We start from the raw sequence: 22,140 nt of genomic DNA on the forward strand, positions 1-22,140 counted from the left end.
TTTGAGTTTCAGATTCTGAACTCCATATTCACTAGGGCTAACTTTACAATTTTACTCTAACTTAAGACTGAAAAAATAATTAGTTTTACAATCTTCTGCTGGAGTCTACATAGTTTTCTTGAACTCTTTTGCGTCTTTCCAGTATATCTGGAAGGAAAATCATTAGCAATGCTATTAACATGGATATTTTGGCCATATTTTCAAGAGCAAGTTACATTTCATCACATTTACTTGGCTCTCAAGCAATTTCATTCATTCCTAATTTAATTTCTTCCACGTTCTCCAGTAGTTGCTCTATAAAATACGAACCTGTTTCTGCGGTGTGGTAATATACAACAGCTACCACCTAACCTGTTTCGTAAATGTTAGGTAAAACTGGACTTAGAAGAACTAGAATAACACCCTGCCTAGTTCCATCACTATATCTAGTGTGCTAACCGCGAAAGTCTTTTAATATTTCTTATAAACTGGAGAGCCTAACTTAACTTATTCATGCTTTCTTGCATGTAGCACATTTGCATTCATTCATCATAATTTGCTTCCAAACATTTCTACTTCTAATACAGAAACATATACTTTTAAAACAGAATAAATTAACATACTGAATGAACAAAAATAGAAAACGTTTCAAAATTCAGATTCATTTTACATCAGATGTATATACTTGCTGTCACTACTTGTCAAAAGTTTCGAAAATTCTAATTTTACTTTTTGTAATTCTGAGTCTTTTGGACTAAAATTTTTAATGCATTACATTATTGCAAACTTTCCAGACAAATTAAAACTTCTTGCTTTTGATAACCATTGAAAAAGGTCCTTGTTAAAAAAAAACTAAACTAAATAACTACAAAACAACTCTATACGTATGACGTAAACTGAATTTTAACTAAGCAGAGAGTAAAAAATTCACTTATCGTTTTCACCAGCAGTCGATGTAGTTGACTCGAAGTCTTTGCGGTTGATCTGCAGTTTGCACGGCATTCATTTTACGATTCCGCTCTTTTGCGGGTAAATGCCCTTTCTTCCTCCGAGTCTGCGGGAACTTGAATTCTGGCTTCCTCTTCATTGGGTGAGAGCCACGTCTCACTTCTGCGTCTGGTACTTTCCTCTTGACATTTCTTATCTACAGAGGGAGGATGTTGTTTCTATGTACCTTATCAACCTCAGACTCTTTCGTGTAGGCCCTTGGTTAGTCGTAGGTCAGATACTTTCAGATCTAATCCGAGCGCATTTCGTTCGCTTTGTGCCGAATGTCTGTATTTGCCCCTTCTTGTGTCGCAGCATTGACATTTTCTCCTCCCTGGTATCGAAGTTTGCTCCCTTCTGGCCTTTCTCTGAAGGGGACGTTGCCAGTCCTTTCTGTGCTGTAACAACTGTTTCGGAGATTTCCGCAATGGTACTTCTTGGCTTTATTCTGCGTTTCTGCAAAAAATCTTTTAACATTGGAAAAATCAGTCCTTTTGTATTATGGTTTAATTTAATCAATATTTGCTACAGTCTGCTGTTCATTAGTGTTTCGCAAATATACTGTTGCGTATTTTGGCTTCTTAACGACGAACGGAACGTCAAATTTCGGCTCGAAATTTGCCACCTTATTCTCAGAAGCTAAAGATAAAGCATGTTTTATCTTCAGTACATTCTGCCCTATAGTGTCGCCTACCTTCTGTTTTTATCATAATAGATCTTTTGCTTTCCCTTAGCTAATTCAAAACTTTTAATTGCTTCGTGGATTATTTTTTGTATAAACTTCATTTTGAACTCCGTCTCTCTTTGCTGAATAAAAAGTAGTTTATCTAAGGAAGTTAAAATTTTTCTCCTTAAAAATAGCTGCGCGGGAATCCTTTGCGCAGTGTCACGCTTAGCCGTTTTCAGCACGAAAGCTAATTCGTGGACGCAGCTATCCCAGCGATCATGATAATTCTTTATATACACCTGAATAATTTTAACAATATTTTTGTTCACTTGTTATGCTCTATTTGACGTCGGACGGTATAGAGCCATTTTTAAATGGCGTATGCCAAGCCTTGTGCATAAATTTTCAAAGCGCTAGCTTACGAACTGCCAACCATTATCAAAAATTTCCCTTAGTAAAGCCCCGTACTTTAATATATATTTATTTAAAAATGCGTCAGACACAATTTTTGTGGAGGCTGGTATGAGAGGAACTATCTCTATCCATTTAGTGAAGTGTTCTATGATAACCCAAAAGTATCTATTTACTTAAATTCGGAGGTAAGGGCCCTGCAAGTCGATCCCTATTAACTTATTAGAAAAAATAGTTTTAAAACTGTTTAGTTAGCCGACTGGGTTATAATAATATCGTTGATTACCTGGCATAAATGGCACGAGCTGATATACACCGTAAGCACTTTCTGTAACTGCGGGAAAAAAATCGCTTCGCGGACCCTTTGAACTGTTTTTCTAATTCCAAGGCGACCTGAAATAGACGAACTATGTAATTCTTTTAAAATGCTTGAACGCAAGATCGCTGGGATAACGATCTAAATTTGTGATTCTCATTAGTTTCTTTCGTACAAAATAACAGTTTAACAATAATTTTATAATGCTCTACTCTTTTTCTGATTGCATTAAGGGGACTCGGAACTCTCTATACCGACAATGTTAAATTGGCCATTTTCGATGTACACTGCACAAAAAAAAAAAAAAAAAAAAAAAAAAAAAAATTGGGAACATTTTTACATTTTCCGTTCTACTGGGCCGATTGACAAAATTCAAATTGCGTTTTCATGTCTGGAAAGCGCGACTTAGGATATATAATAGATTTATATACAGCATTGTTCTAGCATAGGTATTTTGACACAAAATCGGCCTTTTTCTGAAATAACATACCAATTTTTTTCCATATTTCGATTCTGCAACTCAAATTATGCCTAGATATTAAATTTTGTAAAATTTGGTGCCAAACTTACGGAGAAATTCAAAAATTTATTTTGGCACAATTTTTTCAGTTTTCGCCAAGAATAATTCACTTGGCGAACTTTTTAATATATGGCAACCAATTTTCCTTTCCCTTCCATTATGCTGGAGCGGAAGAAAAGACACATCGTTCCTGCCTTTTTACATTGTGCTTGAGAAGGAAAGAAAGTCACCTTGTTTCTACTTCCAAATAATTTTAGGCCCACCAGCGGCCGAGCGGTAAAGTTGCTGAACACTGGTAGTTCGGTCCGAGGTTCGAATCCCGCGAACGGGCTGGCTGCATGGGCGTTTTCGTGGTTTTCCCCATGTGTAACGTGTATACGAGCAAGATTCCCTTAGAAAAAAAGGGGGATGCCTAAGGGGAGGGATGCTCTCCACGAAAGGCATCCCTTCCCTTAGGCAGATAGCCCTAGTGTGCTTTGCCATAATTAAATACACCACCACACCACACCACACCAAATAATTTTAGCCACCAAATAATTAAGTGTCTAAACCACATTTGATGTTTTATCGCTTTTAACAAATATGCCAAATTTCAAAGCGCACCAATAAATTTACGTATATATTGGGAAATTTTGAAATAAAAAACTAATTTTTTGCATGTATGCTTAGAAATACGTTTACTTTAAGATGATGGTAAAAATTTTATAGATTATAATTCAAAAATGTTTTTGAAAAATTTATAAAAATTATTTAAAAATACAAATTTTAAAAATAAATCATCAAGAATGGGTGAATTTTATTTGGAATGAACCTAAATTTGGAAATGTGAAAGGAAGAATCAAATAAGTTTAATAAAAAAAGAGAGATTGATAAATATATACCAAACTCAATTAACACTGAGGAGCTAAAATTTTGAGATCTAATTTTTTAAAACTACTCTTACGATTTTTACAAAACTTAGTAATTTGGCGTAATTTGACTCGTAGAATCAAAAAATGGGAAAAAATGAGTATGTTATTTCAGAGAAAGTCGGATTTTGTGCAAAAATACCTATATTAGAATAATGCTATAAATAAATCTAATACATATTCTAAGTCGCCCTTTCGAAACATGAAAAATTCAAGTTGAACTTCGTCAATCGGCCCAGTAAAACGGGAGATATAGGAACTGTTCCTTTTTTTTTTTTTTTTTTTTTTTTTTTTTTTTTTTTTTTTTTGCGCAGTGTACCTTTTCTCAAAATTTGCTTTAGGAATTTAAAAACGTCTGAAATATTTTGTGCAATTAATGTACACCTGCCTAATAGTACTGTAATGAGATTTTTAAACATTTTGAGTGTTAGAGTAATTTATAGAATATTGTATTAGGCATAGTAAAATTTAGAACTTTTCTCACAAAAGAAAATTGGGAATTTTTTCCCTTAATTTATCACAAAAAGCTCATTTCAATAAATTTTAGGAAATATAACAAAGAAGCCATAAAAAATTTACATACTTGTGAGAAGTAGTTCCTGACAGAAGGTACATCGAGTATCGAAAAGAAACATTTGGAGGACAACAGACTTTTATGTAAAATTCGTCATTTATCAAATCATTAGAGAATAAATTAAAACTAGATTTTTTACAGTTCTAGTTTTGATAGAGATTAAAGTATGGTATTTTTAGGAAGATAAAAGTGTAGAGAATTTAAAAACGTAAAAACCCCAAATCACCAATTGGAGAAGATTTTTTATTTTTGCATCCCTTAATGTAGGCATGTTCAAAATTTTCGGCGTCTTCATGATACGTATATGAATTCGGTATGTGCTTTTAATTCTGTAATAACAGTGTCTCCGGACACAATTACTTTTGAAGTTAACATGGCACCACGCTGCTTCTCTCTTCATCTATCTTGATTCTAGAAAGTACATCTGCCACGACATTCTCCTTTCCTGACGTGTGTTTAAATAATAAGGTTACATTTTTGTAAGTCCATCTTAAAAGCCGCGGCGAAAAACTTTTCCCAGAATATAAACGACCAACGGCAGAATTTTTCTGAATAAACTGTCGCTGAGGCGTTTCCGACGTACTCTCGGAAATTTTGTACCGCCAAAAGTATGGCGAGAGTTTCCCTTTCAGTAGCTGTGTATTTCCGTTGAACTGGATTCAACGTTTTACTAAAATAGGCGACTGGATGCCGGTTTTGCGAAAGGATGGCCTCAGCTGCACAGTCCGAAGCATCAGCATAGATTTCTAAATTTTAGTTCCCTTCCGAGATTTGAACACGGGAGCATTGCTTCAGGGGCTCAAACACTGTGCACGCTTCTGCCGTCCACGTGAATCTGTTTTCGTTTTTTTTTTAAACCAGCGAAGGTTCAACTATCTTTGAGAATTCTTTTATAAATGAACAGAAATAGGAGAATATGCCCAAAAATGATGCCACTTTCTTCAGTGTTGGGATGAGGATAATTTTTGATTGCTAGAATTTAAAAATTTTCTGTCTCTATGTCTTTTTTTGAAATTTTTTATCCAAGGTATAGAAGTTTTTTATCAGCAAATTTACATTTTAGGCATTTGTACGTTCCGTCGTTTAAAAATAGTGGACTGTAAATTGGCTTCATATTCCTTCAGTGGAGAACCCAAGAAACCTCAGAGTCATAAAGGTGACCGAAACTTCTTTATTGGCTTTCAAACATTAAGTTGGTTGAGAAACGGCGAAGAACACATTGAAAACTTCGACTTCATTTGCGGCTTACCAAACAAACTCAGAAGAACCTCTGCTTAGTTGAAACTGCAGTAATTCACAGCAGCCTCAAAGCTCTAAATGCGAATTTAAAACGCTTTAAAAACCTTACAAATTTGGCCCACCAGCGGCCGAACGGTAAAGACGCTGAACACTGGTAGTTCGGTCTGAGGTTCGAATCCCGCGAACGGGCTGGCTGCATGGGCGTTTTCGTGGTTTTCCCCATGTGTAACGTGTATACGAGCCAGTTTCCCTTAGAAAGTCCTCCACGAAAGGCATCCCTCCCTTTAGGCAGATAGCCCTCGTGTGCTTTGCCATAATTAAATTAATTAAATACACCTTACAAATTTGCGTCTGCGCCGCTTCTCAGTACAAAGAAATACAATCTGCATAACATCGAACAATTTTGAAATCTGCTTCATTACTAAGGAGAAAACTTCTTCTAAATTTTTTACACGTTCATCAATAGTTTCCCTTGTTATAATGATATCACTGAGATATATAAAAGTACTTTCGTTTAGGACGGGTCTTAAAACTATGTCTATCATTCTCTGAAATGTTGCCGAACCTCCGCATAAGCCAAACGGCATTCTCAAAAAGGCATATACGCCTGATTTCATAATGAAGGCTACTTTTTCTACGTCTTCGGGCTTTACTGTGATCTGGAAATAGCCTGACGCCAGGTCAAGACTGGTGATATAATTTGCAGATTTAATTTTTCAAATAATTTCATCTATAACTGGCAGGGGATACACTGGATAATTTGTTATACTATTTAAGTTGCGGTAGTCAACGGCAGATCGCCATGACTTTGGACCTGAAGGTGGAAAACTATTTTTCTTTCAGCGTGAGACTACTGGACTTGCATAACGGCTGCTCGTCGGGATAATACATTTTTGGTTAAGCATTTTTTTAATGTATTCCTCAATTATCTTTTCTTTTATGTCATCATACCTATAGGGTTTCATCCTAACGGTGGTGGCATTTCCTGTATCAATAGCATGTACAATAAGCTGGCAGAAACCAGGCTTAGAGTCAAATAATTTACGAAGATTTTTTGCCATGCCTTCAGTGTTTTCTTCTCCTCTTCCGGCAGATATTTCAAATTTATTTCAGGCGTTCAGCCCACTTTCTCATGCACATCGTCCATTTGCAGCTGCAAAGGAGAATTCTTAAATTTTAAGTTCGCGCTTGCTGCGGCCGAAATGCCGACCCCAGAATTACTGATGCTAATAAATCGCTTACGACAAGAAGAGTAGCTTTCTGAAGCTCATTCTTAATTTGAACGTGTAGGCCCACTTTCTCGAGACATTCACATTTCTTCCCTTTGGCAACGATCACTTTCTGCCTCGAAAAGTTAAATAATTTGTGCCTCCTGAATTGTTTCCTGAAAACTTCTCGCGACAAGAAGCTACACTGCCCCCCCGGTATCTAATAATGCAGTTGTCGGAATGTTATTTAGTAATCTTAGGAAAGGCCAAATTTTGCACAACAGTATTCCGTTTAACTGGGGGATTTTGCTTCAGTGGGGATGGCCGGACCCTCTTCTCGGACACCCTAATTAGTTTAAATTACCTTGCTTCTTAGCCCTTTGTTTCTCTTTTTGCCTCTTTCGAGGATTGCCAGATTCTTTTCTTTTGTTACCCGCATTTTTGCTACCGTTTCTCGAGGTCGTATCAGGCTGTCTGTGTGAATACTGCCTATCTGGTGGTTTTGATTGGGGCAAAAATCTAGGGTAATGGCTTTGGGCAAAATGCCGTATGCGCTTTCTCAGAAGCTCGCCGGCTTTCAAACTTCACGGCGAGCTGAAACAGGCTTTCAGCCGTTTTGGCCTTCTAACCTGGATGGGCGAAAGCATACGCGACAAAATAACTTCGATTAACTCGACGCTTGGCCTCTTTCCGTGCAATAAGTTGAATATTTGGATTTTACGTAGAACGAAATCCGTTAATTCTTCCACCTTTGTCTGACGTTTACAAAAGAGCTCAGTTTCCAGCTTGTTGCTGTCTTTCGCTATTGGGAACGCATTTAGCAGAGCGTTTTTGAATGTCAGCAAGCTTTACGTTTGGAAACCTGAATCGGCCAGCAGAAAATTTTCAGTCCTCTTGTACCAGATAAGCACGTGTCCTTTTAAGTTCGCTGTAGCGATTGTGACTTTCTCCAGTTCCAGAATAGAATGCAGTGTGAATTGGAGTCCCAGTTGCCACAGAAAGGCCATCATGGAACCTTTCCCATCCGTTTCCTGGTTTATTCGTAGCCCGCATGTTCTCGACGATAAATCCAAATCCTTCCAGCGGGTTCTCCAGTGCCGGTGGCATTTACAGTCAGGAGCAGCCCATGTGAACTTTCCAGACGTGGTTCCAGAGACGTGGTTCGTACCTTTCTATACGGTTCTAGTTAAATTATGTGTCTTTCGCAACTAGAACCTTGAAGAAGAGAATAACGACTATTCGCTATTTTTCTTACAGCTTTAGAAACAATGTCCAAAGTAGGGTTAAAATACCCTTCTATTCAATTCAAAGAATAATAACAATTAGCCCCTTTCGGGCTAACAGGAAATCCTCCACTTGGGCTTTAACTTGAGGGAGAAACCTAAATTCATTCTAACTAAAATCTAGCCGAAGCTGTGCAGAAATAACTAACCCAGTTGGCACTTAATTAAACCTCAACGACGAATACTAACCGACACGCAAGACTATGACAGAACAAAATAGGCTTAAAGCAACGATGTGGCCAGAAGGCAGAACACATTCTACTGAGAGCTTCTGAGCTTTTCTACGGAAGTGAGTGAACTTCCCATTAAATACTGGCTCTATTTCATTTATATTGTGACGATGCTCAGTTTTGATTGAACGTCCGTTTTAAATTAGATCGTCTAATTAATTGTTACCAGGTAATTAACAAAGGAAGTGAGTTAAAGAGAGCCCCTTGTGCGGTTTCCTTGCGAACTATCACCTAGCGTCCGCTAAATGACCGGAAAGTAATTCAACAGAGGAAACTTGTAAGGACCCCTCTGTCCTTGCTAAATTAACGTAAAAGGAAAGGAAGAGATTTGAGCGAAAATTATGCTTAGAGAGATGCTGCAGGTAAGTCGCGCCAAGACACTGTTCAGAGCCGCATCAAGCGGAAAATTTGTATGTTATGGCTGTACTGTAATGATGTTTTTACTTTTATTTAATCCAGAAGTTTTTTTAAATTTTAAAACAAATACTACTTAAAAGACCTCTGGTCTGATTGTTCATCCATCTCGGATGTGCTTATGCTACAATATAAAACACCATAGTGAAAACCTTTTCTAAGAGGTAGTCGTAGGTGGGAAAGAAGAAAATAATGGAAAGTGTTTCTAAATTAAAATAACTGCAAGAAAATTGAAATAATCCCTACATAGTATCTAGAATATCGTCAGTCAGATGGGAGAGGGCAAGGACTTACTGAAGGCTCGATAACGTCCCTTGCATGTTCATTAAAATTATTCCTACTTCATCCTGTTTAGCAATCCACAGACGTCTTGAATTTTGCTTGATTGTTGAATGACCCCCCGTATCAGTTCCATGGTGTGCCACATTAGTTGCACCTACGTCTGAATATGTGTAGGAGAAAATAACTTAAAATTCTTTAACCACTTGCGCTACGACTAAACTTCACGGTTGCGGTGCCGTGCGCTACAATATAACAAGCGGTAAAGTTTCTCATTTACGCCGCTCCACGTCTGCGAGTGCAATCCAGAGCTGTAACTCGAGAAATAAACAATCTCGTTGTTAGGCGACGTGTGCACTACGTTATTTTCATTTTTGCGATAAATACCTATCGACGTGGTGTTCACGTCGCTCGCGGTTTGAGACAAAAGCATCTCGACGTGCGTGGCATGTCTTTTTAGCGCAAGTGGTTAAGGACCCGTCCCGCAGCACTTCTGTCTTCATCGCTTAGTTCCGTCGCAATAATTCCGATGTTAGGCTCTCCGAAGACAGACTCAGGAGGACTATTGGTTCGTTTAGCGCTGGCCATTGGATTACATGCTGCAACCACTTAGCCTTTCCTAATGACTTTCGGTCATTAGGAAAGCGCTTTTTAGATGTACTTGCCGTCCGTCATTCGCAGGGATTTCAGTACATCAGAATCTTACATATAAAATACTACAGGGACAGGACTTTCCTTGGTTTTATTGGACAGTCCAGAAAACCGAGTTGAGATAGCTTTTCCACTGGCTTTTCTTGGTGAGATTTCCATTAAAGCCTGCTATATTTGTCAAACATTTTCGCCAAGTCCAGCTTCAACGCGTCGGATAGAACTTCGAAATCTAACTTCTGATTCTTGTGCAGAGTTTGAAGAATGTACCCTGCTTCTGCTCCCTTGAGATGACTGGTCTTAGTTTCAAAATTCCATCCCTTTTTTGCCACTATAGAAAACTGCATCATGTACACTTACAAAATTCCATCCCGTTTTTTGCCACTATAGAGAACTGCATCATGTACACTTACAATTCCATCCCTTTTTTTGCCACTATAGAGAATTGCATCATGTACATGTACCAAGACGTCTTCCCATTACACGTGGATAGCTTTAGAGAGGCTCGGGACAGGAGCGCGCCAAGTATTTTCGTCGCCTTCGTGCGAAGTACGATAGATGTCTTTTCTTTAATTTAGAAGAGGTAATATTTTTAAAAATTTAAAGGCATCGAAGTTGTGTCCAGCTGTTGCTAAGAGTATTTTCTAGCTGTCAACTTTCCTTTCTAGCTGTCACTCTCTCATCGATTGGTATTCCGCAGCAAAAACGCCTTTTTCGATTTCTCCAACTTTTTTTCAGCAATGCATACTTCGCCTTCCATAGCATTGAACTAGTTTTCTACATTCGTGCAAAAAAATAAGCAATATACGCTAAAAGCAATGGTACGAATGTAAAAAGGGGAATTAAAACATAGAATTTACATATGAGATAGAGGTCACATTGCCGAATGCAAATAGTGAACCAAAATTAGCATAAAAGGAAATCCCGCAGTCACACCACAACGCCTTAAAAAGGGGCATGCTGGATTAATGCGTCATTTCGCAAGCAATGGTAATTCCGTGTAATTCGAGATAGCCAAAGCGGAAAGCATGAGCGAGGGCATCATCTGAACGATGAAATGCATTGGAGCGCTATCGGGATGTTTTAAACTGGTGCAAGACAATCCGATGGGGTGGGGGGAGAGCTGAATATGGATCGCAGTATCATCAATAGGCTGTGGAATTGTTAAGAAAGCTATCAGCCTGTAGAAGACGTTTGTATGGGCGACAGAGGATTCACTACCACAACGGCAGACCATTGCTTCCTGTTCCTATGTATAAGACGTCACGGATCACTAACAGTACGACAGCTGGCGTCTCATCTCTCTGTTGCTGCAATACGAGTCCATATCCTGGCAAACTGTGTCGTGTAGACTGCATAAAGGTGGACTGTACCCCGACGATCTGTCGTTTGTGTTGCTTTATCACCATCGTATAGCAGAGCGCGCTGTTGAAATGGGCTTGTTAACATTGCATTTGGACACTAGAGCAGTGCGGCCACGTACTCTTTACAAATAAATCCTGATTTCATCCAAAACGATTCCCGAAGGGCAAGGATATGGGGAGAGCCAGGGACAAGCTATTGGGTATGAAACATGGTCGAAAGCGAGCATTTTAGAGAAGGATGCTTATCTGTGGTCTGGGATAGCAACGAACGGCCGCACCGACCTCTACATGATTCCTGGTGGTTCCATTACAGTTATCCTATATCGCGACGCATTCTACAGCTCCTTATGCGTCATTCTATCTCTGCACTCGGTACCGACGCGATATTTTGGACGCCCGCCCGCATAGAGCTCGTATGGTACGGAGTTATCAGGAGAATGAATCCATTCCACATCTGCCATCATACAGCATGTGTGGGACATGATGATACGTAGAATAGCAGGTGGCAGTGTGCAACCAGGCACGCTCCACGAGCTCTGACATGCATTATTTCAGGAATAGGCGCTACTACCACAGCAAGCAATCAACGGCACTATTAGCAGCTTGCCTCGCTGTTGTCAAGCATGCATTTCAGCTAGAAGGCGTCATACCCGTTTCCACTGCACATTCTTTCGACCCACTGGTTATTCGCTATGTTGATGATGGTAATACATATGTTTTTGTATGTCTTCTTTTATTGTTTGCTATGTGGTATAGCAATGCCACACCAAACTCTTGGATAAATTTTACGCATTTCCATTGAACAGTTTTTGTAAAAATCCGTGTTTTGCTTTTATTGCTTATTTTTTTAACAGGAGTGAGTTATGGCAATAATTTCTGCTTTCATTTCTTTTTGACCTGCATCAGTCTTTTCGTGGCCAGCTTCCATGGTTTGTTGAAGTGATTTGACGGCTTTTTCTATCTTTTATTGGATCGCTTTCCTCTCTTCTAATAGCTTTCGTCTTCTTTCACAGGTTCTTAGCGACTTTCATCTTTTTTTTTCTTTTTTCTTTTTTTTTTTTTCAATACAGCAAAAGGCTGCCACCAGCTGTCTCAATTGCTCCTCGATGCCTCTTGTCATTGGCATTCAATCCCATTTCCATTCAATTTTGACTTCAAAAATTAATTGAATGTACACGGAACCGATGACAGTTTGAGAAAATTTATTTTACCAAATGAAACACCTTACAGTCCTCACAGTAAACTTTCCACAGAATTACTTGTACAGATCTTTTCAGTATTAAGGAGCAAAATCAGTACTTACAATTTCAAACTATTAAGACCGAGACGCAATACGAAGGGCCTCTAAAGAGCAAAGCTCATAGGGAGATGTCTGAATAATCCGAATTTGACACTGAAATAAATACTGAGAGTTGCTGCTCTCTGGGCTTATATAGTTTTTCCTAGCTCTCAAGAAATCTCTGGTACCTTCCATTTCTTGGTAGTACTGGAAAACATATATTATTAAAGTTACATATAAGGGCCGGATATGTTTACAGTTGCATATAGAGTATATATAAGTTTACAGTTATATATAGGGAACATAGATTTACACATAGTACTTAGTTATAGGGAGCATAGATTTACACATAGTACTTAGTTACACAGGAATCGGACTAAAATGTCGCTACATCTAGTGACTTTTGGTGATTTCTGGCCAAACATCGCCAATTTTCTCATATTTTTCTCATATCTCTCCAATTTAACGAGATAGCCATTTAGATCAATTTTAAATAGACTCCTCTGTATAATCTTATTTTTAGGCTCAGCTTCACCCTCTTCAAATTTTTCATGTTACATTGTGCAAAATTTGGAACAATATTTTATGAAACGGTTATTTTTATATGCTTTATGGCAGATTTGAGTTGTTAAAGTTTGAAGAAAATAATGAGTATAAATAGGAAATATAAATAGTAAATGTTTTAATAATCGTGCAATTTCCGACCATTCTACTAAATATGTAATCCTTTTTTGTCTTAATTTTTTATTTAATACCAATAATAAAACAATAATTCAAGATTTGGGGTCAGAGAAAGATGTTAATTTTTTCCATGGTACATTATTTTACCTATGCGTATCCCAGAGATATTGAAGATATATTCGTACCTAAGCCTTTAGGGTAGAAACACAAAAAATCTTTACTTGGTTAGATTTCACACCAAGGTATTGAAAATTGAAATGAACTTGGGTTTATTTAAGTTAATGATTTGAAATACGTGAGAATTAATGTTGATAGTATGCTGATAAACAAATGTTTCAAACATATTGCGACGCTATTTTTTTAAAGACGTGGTTGTGTAAAATTTGTGACTTTTCATAAAATGAATAAATTGAGGTAGGCTTTCAGATTATGAAAAGTTTATTCAGAAGACAACTTTTAATAAAAAAATAAAATTAAATTTTGTATTGTATTATCTACAAAACAAAGAAGAAAAATTACTATCTAGTGAATGTTTCCTTATCTCACTAAGAATAATTTAGAGAAAAGAATAAATCGACATAGTATTATATAAAATTGGCCTTGAAAACCCATCTCGTTTGATAATTTAAACCACTTATTCTAATTTTGCGAACTTCGGTTTAAAATATCTATAAAATATCGAATTTAATGCTATATAAATTTTTCAGCTTTAGCCGAAATTTTAAACACATATTTATGCGTAAATATTTTTCAGAAATAAAGAATAACATACAAAAATTTGCATTCTAATTTTAACTAGTTTAATAGTTATGTCCGGATAACTCTATTTAAATTTCGCATTTGTATATAATAAAAAAAATGTAATTAATGATACATCTAGAAATTTTGATCATATGGAAATGATTTCTTCAACTAATTGAACTACAAAAATGCATTTCACTCTTTAGCTATTTTTTGCATATGGCTGTTATGACAAACGTTGAAAAGCGTAATTTCGTATATTTTAGCTAAAAGCCATCATGTAACAAATATTTAGCAGATTGACAAGAACTAATTTGTTATTCCTTCAGTAGGAATCTACAAACAGCCCTTCCAGTGGTATTTAGTCGGGCAATTTTCGCAAACATCCATTGAATGTGCGTATATGTATTACATACAAGTATGGATAAAGTAGAATATGTATTTTTTACATCAAATTATAAACTACTAAGAAAAATAGATGAAATGTTTTACTAGAGTTAACTTTTCTTAATGAAATGGATTTTTTTCTTTTAATTTAAAAATATTTAATTTCAGATAATTATACAATACCAAAAGGTATCAATGTAGCCATATCTATGCTGGGGCTGCACAAAGATCCCAAAGTTTTTTCAAGCCCTGAGCAGTTCGATGTAGAGCGCTTTTCGCCTGAGAACTGCAAGACAAGACACCCGTATTGCTATTTGCCGTTTTCTTCAGGTCCAAGAAGTTGTATAGGTATTTATTTATTTCAGAACATAAAAATAAAGCAGTTTTTTAATGCTAAATTATGTTTATATGTACGTAAACTATGTTTGCATATGTATTCTAGAGTTGTGTGTGTGGAGATTGGTACAAATGGACTGAATAAATTGGAATTGATAATTAACTTAATTTTGAGATATAACCTAGGTTCTAGTGGATAAAATAGCGCTAATGATGGGAACTTGAGATGGTCAATAGGTGCGACTTTAGTATTAATGCAGTGATTTAAACAATTAAATAAGTGCACAAAAATCAATTTGAATTTTTAAGATGCAGCTAAGAAAAAACAGATACGCGTGTAATATGTGTATATATTTCTTCTAGACTATTTATTTTATTTGAAAATACATCTGGCTAAAACTCGTTATATTATGAAAAATTGGTAAATATGCCAATAATTGGTCTAATATAAATACCTTAATAAATTTTAAGCAACGGATAGCAGCATTCAGATGATGAATAAATTTGTTATTTGATTCTAAATAGACATAGTTTAGAAGCATTTATTTAGAATAATATGTAAGTTCATCTGCAAGGCTTAGAAGTTATTAGATACACAATATGGAAAAGAAGAGGAAACCTGCGCGCGCTATCATTAACATTTTCCGTAATATTCTATCTAAAAAGTTTTTATTAAAAATCGCAATTTAATTTATTTAACAGTCCTGAAGGGATGCCGGAGAAAACATTGCACAATCCGTTGGACTGGTTCTCCAGTCTAGAGACATTATGGCTTCGCAGAGCGCGTGTTCGAACGATGGTACTTGATGAAACACTGCTCTTTCTTATTGTTGTAGACCGGCGCTTTTCATTTCATCTGCATAAAAGTGGTTTAGTTGATCATCATTTAAGTAAAATAAAAATCCGTATTTCATAGGGACCCAATTAAGAGTCCGAACCGTTAATCAGTTCATCATCAATTGATCTTCTTTCATCTCATAGAAAAAGCTCATTTTATTTCTCCGCTGGGATACACTATATGCACTTTTTATTTCAGCTTCTCAGCAATTTAAATACTTTTTGACCAAATAAATGTAGCTCATAAAAATTTCTTTTTGAGTTTGCATTTTGATAAGGAGAATTTTGTGCCTTAACTGCTGAATTTTTCCACGCATTTTTCTCTTCTCATGGAAATACAGTCGTTCATTCTGTTTCTAGAATTAATATCAATTTTACTAACTGTTAAATATAATATAGCATTAATATTTTCTTGTTCATATTATTTTCTCTTAATATTGAAATCCACGTGTACAAAGAAATTAGTCTGATTCGGACCTCATGCGGTTTTTTGAATTTGTTATATTCATTACTTACATCTGATCATGACAAAAGGAAACGTTTCGTATCATCTTAAACTATTAACTAGTTAGTTCTGTAATATGTAGTTCGGATATGCCTCATTTTTTTACCTTTATATTTACTGCTCATGCCCGTTAAATTTTTCTGCCCGCAAACAAAATAGAAATATAGGTTGAATTAAGTTTTTTAAAAGCCCATATGTTTCAGACCTTTGTGCTGTAGTAACGCCTAAAACGTAATCATAAAGTACGCTAAATTAAATGCTAAACAACGAACACTAATTTCTTCCTGTTTGAAAGAGAAAATGCATCATCCATCTCACGTTGCTGGAGAAAAAGGTGAGATGAATTACAGGAAAGACAAGAACGAGCAACTTGGTCGGCTTTGAAATTTTGATTTTTAATGAAATTGATAAATTAATGCAAAACTTTACATTTAAAGTTTTTTTTTCTCAAATGGCGAGTACTTGTCTTTAACTTAATTGCCCACTATTAAGGCCAGAAGTGGTGGCCATTTTACTGTGGATGCACCTAATGGGCGGCCACTGTTACCGCCTATGAAGGGACAGACAATTATACATGGGATACCTTCTTTGATACAATTATACCTCCTTTGGGATTCGAACCCGGGCCCTTCGGTATCGCAATCAGGCTCCCCTAACCACTATACTGTCTGGGCGGCCTACGTTTAAAGTACATAATAAGGATTTTACTATAGTAATGTGTTAAAAAAAATAATTCTTTTTACACAATTTCGCATTTATAGAAACGTGCCGCATGCATTGCATGCTATAAGATTACTTCCTAGGTTACTCCTATAATTGTCACATTTCTACAAAAAAGTAACAAGAAAACTTCGTCCACCTCAGTTTCGAATTCTTCTAATAGTGTACAGGCTAGATTCTTTAAACATTGTACAAATATCTGAATCATATTATAGATACTTTTTGTAAAAATAACATTGTGATGTAGACGTTCCTCAATAGACACTAATGCCGGCTAGCTTTAAAAGGATTTATTAACAGAGCACACAGGAACGGTTACAAACAAAATAAATATACATAACAAGGAAACATATACCAAATGGAACATCAAACATTAGAATAACACAGATATAGTAAACTATCATCATGGCGGCTGGAGGTCGACTGACGTTTTTTCCACTTCGCCACTAGGTGGCGTTTCAATAAAATAGTTCGGTTACAGTTAATGAGTTCATGGCGTTGAATAAAATAGTTCAATTACACTTAAATAGTTTTGTTACAACATATTCTAGTACCTAAAGCAGATACTATCCTGTATTAAATCCCATACCCTCTTAAAGTGTGACTGTCAGCAAATCGATCCTGTATCTTAACAGTGTAGATATCTCAACGAAATAATATATTTACTTTTCAGTTATATTCTAGCATATTCGGTTATATTCAAACATATATTCTAGCATGTTCTTGCAGTAGCAAGAGGCAATAACGTTTATCATTTGTGCCAAGTTTCAGATAAATATTTTTTCCGATTTTTTGAGTGATTTCTTAACATTGATCTGCTTTCACGACATGATTACGCATGAATAAAAGATAAGTGATAACAAGTAATATGAGCAAAGTCTGTATCGCTCATTAATCAAAAGTTACCATCATCTCTGAATGTATATAAAAACTTCCACTATTTTCTTTGAAATATGATCTGTATTTGTACTTTGAGCAGAAGGTCTGCGATTTTCCGAAAACGTCTGTTGACATTTCCTATTTAGGAAGGTTTGGTTAACTTAAATAATTCCATTACTATCAAGAACTTTTGTTTTACTTATTACATTTAGCTTCAGGGTCACATTTGAATTGTGACTTGAAAGATCTGTACGATATTCGACTATGTGGTCATTTCAAAAGCATTACTATATGTTATATTTGGATCACTGGTTGCATATTAGAAATTTATATCATTTGATTGGATGGTTATAGATTAATAGCGTTTTGAAGACCACTTGCAAGATCTGTTCTCATTAAATGTTTTCGTTCTGTTTTGGTCAACCCCGATTAATTTAGTCTTCAATTTAAATTCGTAAAGAAGAAATATTACCCAAATATAATTTTCTTCCTGAAATTCTTAGGCATTATATGTTCTCAAATGCCTATAAATAGAGAATAGCTATTGCTGGAATGCCATTCCCAGTAATTCTACTTTTATAGAGGTTATGCATCTGTAAATGCGTTTTCTGTGAAACCTGTAGTGCAAAGGGTGTAAGAGACGTTATCTTGAAATCACGATTTGAAAAATGAAAAAAAAAAAAAAAAAGTACATTTGTATCTAGTTAGTTCTAAAAGAAGTGAGTTATTTTATGAAGCGGATTCATAAGTAAAGATGTAATAAGTTTGCATTAATTATTTAATTTAAAAAAAGCACACGAGAACTTCCTGCCTAAAAGCTCTGTCCATGTTTATAAAACCAGCCCAGATGATGTAATCCGAGATATTCTCAGGCATCCTCCTGCCTCCGGAAGACTTCCAAATCAACATTTTTAAAGCTCTCATTGCACGATAAAGCATGTTTGAAAATTTCCCTTTCTCTTCTTTAAAAAACAATAAAAATGATATATGTTCAATACCATATCAATCAATGCTGATGATGATTATTATTTTTCTAGGTTCTACGTTTGCTTTAATGGAAATGAAAGTCCTATTGAGCATTTTATTACGTAATTTCAGGTTCATTTCTTTGGATAACAGAGATCAGATACAGGAAATATATGCAGTGGCACTGCTCACCGCAAAACCACTGCGCATACAATTTGTTCATCGCTCTCTGACGTAAAGTTTTTCTAAGTTTTCGAGCTTCATTAAACTTCCCCATATATTAGATGCAGCAACTTTTTCAAAAGCTGAATATCCATGATGTATGAATTAACTTCAATGTTATTTTAGCGACCAGAAAACCTGCAGTATGGCGCCCTTTGTAACTAAATGCGCAAATCGATTGTAGAAGTTATCAGCAATAAAGTATAATTATAGATAATGAACTTGTATTTTCTCATTGTTTATTACTTTGAAATATGTTTAACATAACTGAAGAAATTTTGGAAAACGTCAGTATATAAAACATAGAATTTATGTTTTATCTTGTCAAAAGTCGAAATTATAGCTATGTGTTGTGCTGTTTATGCTCCTTTATTTAATCAACACATATGGGAAGTAAACACTTATTGTATACTGACTTGAATGATAGCAGTAATAATTAATATATAATAATTGAAAATAAATTTTAAAATTATTATTAAGAATGAAGCGATTACGATGAGAAAAATACCAGAGTTGCATGAACTTTATAAAAGCGCGCGAGAAAAATCAATGAAGATTTTTTGCTATCCACAAATTTCTACAAACTGACAATGAAATCGGGGCATTTGGAATTATTTTAATACGAGTTTTCAGAGCAAAGATAAGGATTCGGAAAATACTTTTTGATGTAAATATGAAGTAACATGAGATATAGGCATTCTTGCTATCCTTCTCCTTTAATATAAACACGATTCAGTTTTTTATTTAACTTAAATAATATGAAGATATCATCTTTTACAATGCATACTTTCAAAAAGTTATTAATTTAATCTAAATGAATCTGTACAACATAGAGCCGTACCGCTTTTGGGTGAATCAGGCATTTGAAAATAATGGGGCACATATACTGTATGTATAAGAATTTGGAACGTAATAAAAATGTTTAGGAGAAGCAGTTATGAGATTAGTTTCAGTTATTAAAATCTGATGATAAGGTTCTGATGCTTTACTTTCTTTAAAGTTTTCATTTAATTTATTTATTGAAATCAGAAATGATTTCAAACTGTTAAAATGTCAAAAAGGCATCAATACTTGTTTTAGCAATGATGTTATAGTTTTTTCACTAGACGGGAATTAAAGAAACAGTTTCCTTAGTATACTTTTAACTGAAGAGAAATAGATTATTTGATTTCTTTAATATAACAAAATGAAAACACAATGTGAAATGAAATATGAAAACACGCTTATGCCTTTCATTATACAAACTACGCAATTAAAACTGAATTTCAGTTATGTACTTAAGTTCAAATTGAAATTATCTGTATTTATGAAAATGAAAGTAATTCCAATACTTAATTTTCTGGGAATAACTTTACAACTTTTGTTAAAATTAAAAAACAACGAAAATATAAAACTCCTCCTCTTACAATGAAAGAAATATGTATTTGTCCCACAATATAATGCAGCACAATTATACGGAGTTTTCAGAACCTTCGAATGACGCTCCTGGAATTGACTTTCTGTTATGAAATTCCCAAACAAATTTATTTGCTTATTTAAATGCGGCAAAGAATTGAAGTCTGTCCCAATAAAGAGAATTCCGTGAAGTTATTTTACCTTAAAATCAGTTTTTCATGTAGTTCAGGATTGTACGGTTAAACCTCTCTACCATGCCATCAGACTGCGGATGTAACGGGCTCGTCTTCGTTTTCTTGATTTCCGACAAGTCGCAGACTCCCTTGAACACAGCCGAAGTGAAGTTCCTGCCTTGGTCGGAATGAATCTGGAGGGGTGCCCCAAATCTGGACACCCAATTCTGTAACAGAACTTCAGCTGTCGTGACAGCCTCTTCATCTGGAACTGGATAAGCTTTAGGCCACTTCGTAAAGTAATCCATGACAACAAGGATGCATTTGTTGCCATCCGTGATCCGAGGAAAAGGTCCAAGTACATCAAAGGCAATTCGCTCGAAAGGCGCTCCTACATTGTATCGCTGCAGCCTTCCTCGGCTGCGTCCTTTCGGTCCTTTCCTGGATGCTCAAGCATCAGAAGATCGGCACCACTTCTCAAAGTAATTTCTCGCCGAACTCCAGAAGAAGCGCTCTCAGATCTTGTTTAGTGTCTTCATATAGCCAAAATGCCCTATTGTTGAGCTGCTGTGTATTTCCTTCAGAACATCAGGTATTCGGTTTCGAGGAAGCAGCAGCTGCCATTTCTTATTAGTTCCATCGTCGTTTTCCCATAGTCGATATAAGACTCCATTTCGGAAGTTGAGTGAATCCCAGAGAGCCCAGTACCTTTTAGTTGTAGGACTGAAAATGGAAATGTCCTGCCACTTAGGTTTTGTACTGGATGATTCCTTCAGTTCTATTACTGGCCTAATGTCCGGATCCGCTAATTGGTCTTCTCTAACTTTTTCATCACTCGACCGATCTCGATCAGTTGATATTGAAGATGTTACTTGCCGGATACTCGGATTTGCCAACTTGTACTTAGCCTCGGCTCTTGAACAATGCCTGCAGTGTACAGGGCAAGGCTTCCTGGATAAATCATCCGAATTTCCGTGGGAGGAGCCTTTACGATGTTTTATCTCAAAGTCATATTCCTGGAGTCTTTGAATCCATCTGGCTATTTGTCCTTCGGGATTTTTGAAATTCAGTAGCCAGGTTAGAGAAGCATGGTCGCTCAGCAATGAAGAATTCTCTGTCATAGAGATAATGATGGAAATGCTATGGCCTTTACGATAGCAAGCAATTCTTTACGGGTGACTCAATATTGCTTTCCGGTTTGGACAAGCATTTACTCCCATAGGCTATTACTCGCTCTTGACCATTAATCATTTGAGAAAGGACAGCTCCCACACATTCGTTGCTTGCAACTGTGTCCAATATAAATTCTTTGTCGGTCTGGAGATACACGAGCACGGGCGTAGATGTTAATGCCGCCTTCAGCTGATTAAAGGACTTCTCGCACTTCTCAGTCTACACGAATTTTTGTTTATTTTCTGTTAATTTAAGCAGAGGCCTTGCGATGTTGGAGAATCCCTTCACATATCTTCCGTAATAAGTACAGAGTCCCAAGAAGCTCCGTAGTTCATGAATATCCACAGGACCTTCCCAGTCCTTAACTGCCCACACCTTTTCTGGATCTGTGCGGATACCTTCGGCAGAGATGACGTGCCCGGGATAGGTAACTTCATTGAGAAACAACTTGCATTTCAAAGGACTCAGTTTAATGTTGGCATCTCTCAATTTCTGGAACACCTTGCTGATATTTTCTAGGTATTCTTTGAAAGTACGGCTCACTGTAATGATGTCGTCTAGGTAGACCAGACAGGATTCGTAAGATAGACTACGAAGCACTGTCTCCATCAGGCGTTCCAATGTTGCAGGGGCGTTACAGAGTCCAAAAGGCATAACTTTAAACTGCTAGAGTCCTTGATCGGTAGTGAACGCAGTTTACTCTCCATCATCGGGATAAATTTCCACTTGCCATTATCCACTCTTGAGGCTCAGAGTGGAAAACCATTTGTGTCCCGATAGGGTGTCTAGAGTATCTTCAATCCTGGGAATAGGGTAACT

Source organism: Stegodyphus dumicola, chromosome 4 (genome assembly GCF_044657685.1).
Source record: "Stegodyphus dumicola isolate Sdum_Otavi_A_Nest chromosome 4, ASM4465768v1".
NCBI lineage: Eukaryota > Metazoa > Arthropoda > Arachnida > Araneae > Eresidae > Stegodyphus > Stegodyphus dumicola.